This window comes from Stenella coeruleoalba (genome assembly GCF_951394435.1).
Source record: "Stenella coeruleoalba genome assembly, chromosome: 12".
In the NCBI taxonomy this organism is placed as follows: Eukaryota; Metazoa; Chordata; class Mammalia; order Artiodactyla; family Delphinidae; genus Stenella; species Stenella coeruleoalba.
In genome coordinates, this window is record NC_137158.1 from 9,794,197 (window position 1) to 9,801,034 (window position 6,838).

The following is a 6,838-nucleotide window of genomic DNA, read 5'->3' on the forward strand; positions in this document are numbered from 1 at the left end:
TGTGGCGCACGGGCTTAGTTGCTCTTGCAGCATGTGAGATCTTCCTGGACCAGGGCTCGAGCCCATGTCTCCTGCATTGGCAGGCGGGTTCTTAACCACTGCTCCACCAGGGAAGTCCCGCTGTGTTAATTTCTGCTGTACAGCAAAATGATTCAGTATATATACCTTCTTTTTCATATTCTTTTCCATTATGGTTTATCACAGGATATTGAATATAGTTCCCTGTGCTCTATAGTAGGACTTTATTGTTTATCCATTCTATATGTTTGCATCTGCTAATCCCCAACTCCCAATCTTTCCCTCCCCCAAAGGTGCAGTTAATCATATATTTAAGTTAACCAATCATCTTTAAGATGTTACCATTCAATATGTAATCACAGAAAATAGTCTTCTTTACACACTTCAGGAGTTATCACTTCTGCACGGCTCCATTAGGACCTTTCACGTGGTTGGGAGCCATGCGTGGCTGGTGACCTCCATAGTGGAGAGCGTAGCCCTGCGCCCGCTCAGCCAGAGTTACTGGACTTTCTATTTACATCTCTATGTTCACATAGTCTTTATTCTTTTGTTTTGGTATCTTCAAAACTATTAAAAATATCCTGACTACTAAAACTGAAAGTAAGTTTTAAAAAAAAAGGAAGAAAAGAAAGCCGTGGTAATAGGGTCATTGTTTGGGGATTTCTAACAATGCCTAAGGAAGCTGTGTTCTTTGGTGACTTCTGTCAGATTGCTCAAATATTTTGAGTTCAACTGCTTGCCCATTTAAGAACATAAGGTTCATTTATCATGTTTCCCCCTTGGCCAAGCAGAAATCTAAAAATAAGCTCTTAAGTTTGACTGAACTCTTTATATAAATATCTGTTTGCAGTTGTTGTTTTAGCAAAAGAAAAAGCCAGTCTCCTAAGTGTTTTGGTTCTAGAAACTTTAGGAAACTGATTTTGCCCCTAAACACTTCCTTCCTCTAAACCACATACAGACTGAAAAAAAAAAAAGGAAGTGAAAATTAGATTTTATTTTATTTTTCCTACAAGAGGACAGAAAAGACAATCCCTTCCCCCATACGACATTCTTTTGCCATTACCCTTCCCACCACCAAATTCCAAATAATGATTAGAGGATGAAAAATTGGCCCCTTCATATAAAGCTTAACTCTGTAAAGTCTGTGGAGTCTTGGTTTCAGGTGTCACATCTCATCTGACGAGTTTGGAAGGGCCTGCAGGAAATCACTGTGTCACATAAACCCCTTTTTGTGTCTCTGGCAATGTTTCCCCAACACCGGACACAGAGACGACAACAGTAGACAGTAAGTGCTTGTTGAATTAAAATTTTTTAATTTATTTGAGGAAAGTCAAGAAAAATGTCTATGGACTATTATAAGAGAAAAGTGGTTTGCTATTTCCAAATATACTAATGGAAACACTTAGAAGAGGTATTTTGATTAGAAGGAAATGACCTGGGGGCAAGGAGTGACATGAAGATGTGGGGGAAAATCCTGGAAATTAAAAGGGTGACTGGCTTCTAGAGGTTCCTCCTTGACTCTGTCTTTACATGAAATTTTAATATGAATAAAATATAAAAACTAAAAAAAAGATAAAAAATGTATAGAAGAATATCTGTAAAATTTTGGTCAAGGGGAAGATTTTAAGGTAGTAGGTAGGAAACTTAGAAAACACAGTTATATTTAACCTGTCTCTCTATAGAAATACATATACATATATATATATATGCACATATATGTGCATGTATGTATGTATTTAATACATATCTTATGCAAAACAGTGAACTGGGAAAAATATATGCAATTAGAATACTATCAGAAGATATAACAAGTTGCTCTTCCTAATATACGAATGACTGATAAAAGAAAAACAAGTTATAAATGAAAAAAAACCAAAGAAAATAAACTCTAAAGATTTTCTTCCTCACTAGTGAATCAGCAGTGCAAACTATACAAAAATCAGATGAAAATTTTAACTCACCACATAAGCCAAACAAACAAACAAGTAACATCATACAACTATAGTGAAGTATGCTGGCTACCCAGCTGCTGGGGGTGTGAATTGATTGAATAAATATAATAGACTTCAAGCGATTTCTGGTGAATAATACTTACTAATAACATTAATGCTAGCTGTCTGGGCTTAAAACATGTTAGCAAAGTATCTTTCAGAACTGTGTGTAGGGTAGAATGAAATCATATTCACTGTTAATGTTATATGTCCTTACAGAGAAAGACAAATATCACGTGATATCACTTATATGTGGAATCCACACACACACACAAATGATACAAGCAAACTTATCTAAAAATAGAAATAGGCCCACAGATATAGAAAACAAACTTATGGTTACCAAAGGGGAAAGGGGGAGGGATAAGTTAAGAGGTCGGGATTGACACATACACACTACTATATATAAAATAGATAAATAACAAGGACCTACTGTATAGCACAGGGAACTATACTCAGTATTTTGTAATAGCCTATAGGGGAAAAGAATCTGCAAAAGAATATATACATATGTGTGTGTGTGTACATATATATGTGAACATATATATCTGAATCGCTGTGCTGTACATCTGAAACTAACTTGACATTGTAAATCCACTCTACTTCAATAAAATTAAGAAGAAAAGAAAAGCAAAATAAAGCTATATGCCCTTATGTGTTTTAGAAAATGAGAATTGCTATTAACCAGCTGGGTAATTTGCCTTATGCAGTAGCCTTCAGTTTGCCTAGACGACCACTCTGGCAATGGGCTAGGGGTAGAAGGCACAGGGCTGGCGTTGGGCCGAGGCTGCCCACAGCCTCATCCCTTCCCTGCTGCAGTGGCCAGGGAGTCTGGCGCTGCTGATGACACAGGCGGGGGAAGCTTCCCGATGGCATCAGACTGGATGTGAATGAAAAGGAAGCCTTTACTGGCTTACACTATTGAGATTTGTGGGTCAATATCTGGTCCTTGTGGTCTAGCCCAACCCAACTAAAACAACAATACAGATAGTATTCTTTAGGGACTATAGAACAAACATAGTCTCTCTATATAACATAGAATGTATATATACATTCTCTCTCTATTATAACATATATATATTTAAAACATATATATGTTTTACATACATATATATGTTTTATACATACATATACATATTTATGTTATATGTTTTACATATATAACATATTTACATTTATGTTTTTACATACATACACACATTTATAAAACATTTACATTTATGTTTTATACATGTATATACATATTTATGTCATATATGTTTTACATACATATATATGTATATATAAAATATATATATTCAAATGCAGTTAAATAGAACTGCATTTCTTTCTAAGTCTCCTACCTGTCTTAAGGTCTCTCCCTTGACCAAAATTGTACAAATAGTCTTCTACATATTCTTTTGTTTTTATATTTAGCTTTTACATTTTGCTCCTATTAAAATTTCATTTAAAGCATTCAGACACATCTTACACAAACTAGCATCCTCGATTGGATGAACTATTTTGGATCATTTGGAAGCACTTTTGAGATCTTATATCACTTTCAGGTTGTTATATAAATAGATCATCAGTCACCTGTAATTATAGTTGTTAACCGAGCGCCAGGCTACGGTGCTGATTAAGATGCTTCAAGTCTACTTCTTGTGGCGGCGGCGGCAGCTGCGGCGGCAGCTGCGGCGGCCGCTGCGATGCTAAGATGAATGCCTCTCCCGCCTTCGAGTCGTTCTTGTTCTTCGAGTGCGAGAACAAGATCAAGGCACCCGATGCCTGTTTGTTCACCTCCAACAAGGAGGACCACGCGCTAGGAAACATCATCAGATCGCAGCTGCTGAAGGCCCCCCAGGTGTTGTTTGCTGGCTACAAAGTCCCCCATCCCTTGCAGCACAAGACCCTCATCGTGTGCTGACCGCACAGGATGCCAGCCTTCACCCAATGCCATCACAGACCGCTTCCGTGAGCTCTTCCTGCTGGAAGAGCGCGTCCAACTGGCCATCAGAGACAAGCAAGAAGGAATTGAGTAGCGGGCTGCACCTGGCCCTTCTCCAGGCACCAGGTGGACAAGAACACTTCTTCCAGCCGTGGGCCTCCTTGTAGAAATTCCAGAGAGCCCCTCACCCCTGACACCGATGTGTCCTGTACATAGAGTCTGTTTCACTTTCCTAATAAAGTGTGGCAGGAAAAGACCCAGCTGCGGGCGGAGGCAGAGGTGACTTCCAAGCAATGGACCGTCAGTTCAGCGGAGCTAGAGGACCTGTTCCAAAGCCACTCGGGGGCCTCATTTCAAAGCGGCCTGGCCCGGAGACCCAGATTTCTGTCTGAGAGCATGGCAGGAACAAACTCATCTGGACAAAAACTGGGAACCTGCGGCTGCCAGGCAGTGTCTGAAGCAGAGGGAAACTGAAAGCCCATGTGCTTCTAGAAGCCTCAGCTGCCGGACCTGCTTGCCTCAGCGTAGGGACACTTGATGGGGCCCACAAACAGCTCTCCCCAGGCCTCTCTTACATAGTGGAGTTTAATAAAAATAGTCACTGATAAAAAAGCAATCAATCAACTTCTCATACCGGTTCTGAACGTCCTGTCCTAACACCCCATTCTTTGGAATTCTTACCCTGTTTCATGGTTCCAAGTTCTTCTGCTTTCTCCCTCGCTGTCCTGGGGCATGGTCCTCAGCCTTGCTTTCCCCACTGTCACTTTGGGACCCATGGAGCACCGTTCCCAAACTGTGATCCATGGACGATTCAGCTTCTCCTTTCAGGCTCCAGCCTTGGACCCAGGGGCCTTGTCCCTTTTGAATGCCTTAGTTGGTCATTCAACCCCAAAACCTCAGCAGTGGGGTAGGGGAGAAGGTTAACACCCTTAGGTGGTGATAGCAATAGGGTGGGAAAGCCATCATCAGAACTTCTCTCTCTCTCAAAGTCAAGGTTAATAATCCAACATCAAAAATCATTGTGAAATTCTATGAATACTTGGATTATTAAGCAATGTCCACACTTGGATTTTTCATGGGTGCTGAATTGCCAAGTGAACAAAGCTTGGAAAATTCTTGTTAATAAGTTCATTATTAACAAGTAGGTAACTTTTAACATAGCACACCTAGTTTTACAGACCCGGTTATAGTGCCTGGAAGCTGTTAGCTGATACTCTGAGATACTGCAGGAAATCATTACTTCATAGAGGTAGGCTTTTTCTAGAGAGCTAGGATTAATTATATTTCAATAATTTGTCTTTATGAAGATACCATGGTAGTCATTTTTCCTTAGTGAAAATAAGATGAAGCTGGACGTAAATAAATCCTAAATGTTCATCAACTAAAGAGTAGTTATATAAATTATTTTTTTATTTGTGTAATGTAATCTCATGCAACTATGAAAATAAAAACTAGAAAGACAAGGTTGGAGCATAGAAGATTAGTATGAAATAATGCTACAAGAAAGAGCAGAACATAGTATTTCCTTTAAGGTTAAAAATCCCACCCACGGCCCCTGAGTAGGGAATTCAGTGGTATAGCTGTTGTGAATGAAGGTTGATCAAAGAATATTCTTCATGTTTGGATGGACTTTCAAAGGTCGGTGCTGCTGAGGAATTCATTGCCATGAGAACTTGGACAGCTTTCCCAGAGAGGAAATAGTTGAACACAAGGTCTTCATGGTTGATCCTAATCCCCAAGTCTCGCACTAAATATGGAGAAGGCGGGCGGGGAAGGGTTGCAGCTGCCATTGGGAAGTTTACCAGAAAAACGTGAGAGTCATGATACACAAGCTTTGTGTAGAGACACTGATGAAAATTTGGGAAGGAGGGGATGGAGGTGGGAGGGCAAGGGCTGGGGTGATGGTGGGCTCTATTTTGAGCACAATATTTAACAACGACCATTTGGTGTTTTCTTCAAACACAACTTCTTCTATAGCTTTTTTCTCCCGTTCCCAAGCACTTGCGCCAAATTTGGGGTAAAACTGAAAACGAAAATGAGTCAAAGAATGAGCTGAACAATGTGTGTGTGTGTGTGTGTGTGTGTGTGTGTGTGTAGGGGTGTGATATAAAGAAGGTAAAAATTTCCTGTTCTGTGTTGGGAGTTTTAATGATGTCAAGAGGAGGACCATTTTTCCTATTCAGAGCAGCAATGGTTTGTGTAGAAGTGAGGCCAGAATCACACCCATCCCAGAGACTCCAGCTGTGGCCAGCGCAGACGGGATTAGCGGAGAGAAAGGAGTATGATGGCCATTTGGAAGCCTATGGCTCCTGAACTAAATGGGACAAAATTCATCTCTCCACTGCATCTTCAGGGTGTATGTTCCCTCCGTGAGGTCTGGGGAAACAGGAGTCATATAACCACATAAAATGTGCATAGAAGAAGACGTTGAATAGACTTTTCTCAAAGTCCTGGAACCAGGGACAGCACTTTGAAATCGGAGGCTGTGTACTGCATTTATTAAAACCTTGGGCTTTAGGGCAAGAGAGCCTGGGTTTGCATCCTGGTTGCCTCACCTCCTGGTATATAACCTTCAGTGGATTCCATAAACTTCGTGCTTTAATTTTTTCATCTGTGAAATGTGGTTGCTGTGAGGATTAAATGAGCTAATACCTATAAGAGAATCAGCACAGTTTCTGGCCCATAAAGTTCAGCTATGAGGACGGTGGTAATGACTACGATGAAGATAAAGATTAAGGCTCAAAGCTGAGTAAAAGGAAGCCAGCTCGTGATCCGTATTTTAAAGAAAATCCTCCACAATGGGATCAAGGTATCTCTAGACCTCATTTACAGGGGGCAGAACTGGCCGTGTCAGCTCCAGGGAACACCACAAAATTCTTTGCCTTCTCTCACAGACACATTC

At 40.4% G+C, this 6,838-nt stretch overlaps 1 pseudogene across 1 annotated transcript; it reads left to right on the forward strand.

Annotated features, from left to right (window-relative positions):
* Window positions 1-3,613: 3,613 nt before the first annotated feature.
* LOC307195265 (DNA-directed RNA polymerase II subunit RPB11-like) lies at window positions 3,614-4,030 on the forward strand (annotated as a pseudogene). The gene has a single exon. The product of its transcript is annotated as a DNA-directed RNA polymerase II subunit RPB11-like (transcript).
* Window positions 4,031-6,838: the final 2,808 nt, after the last annotated feature.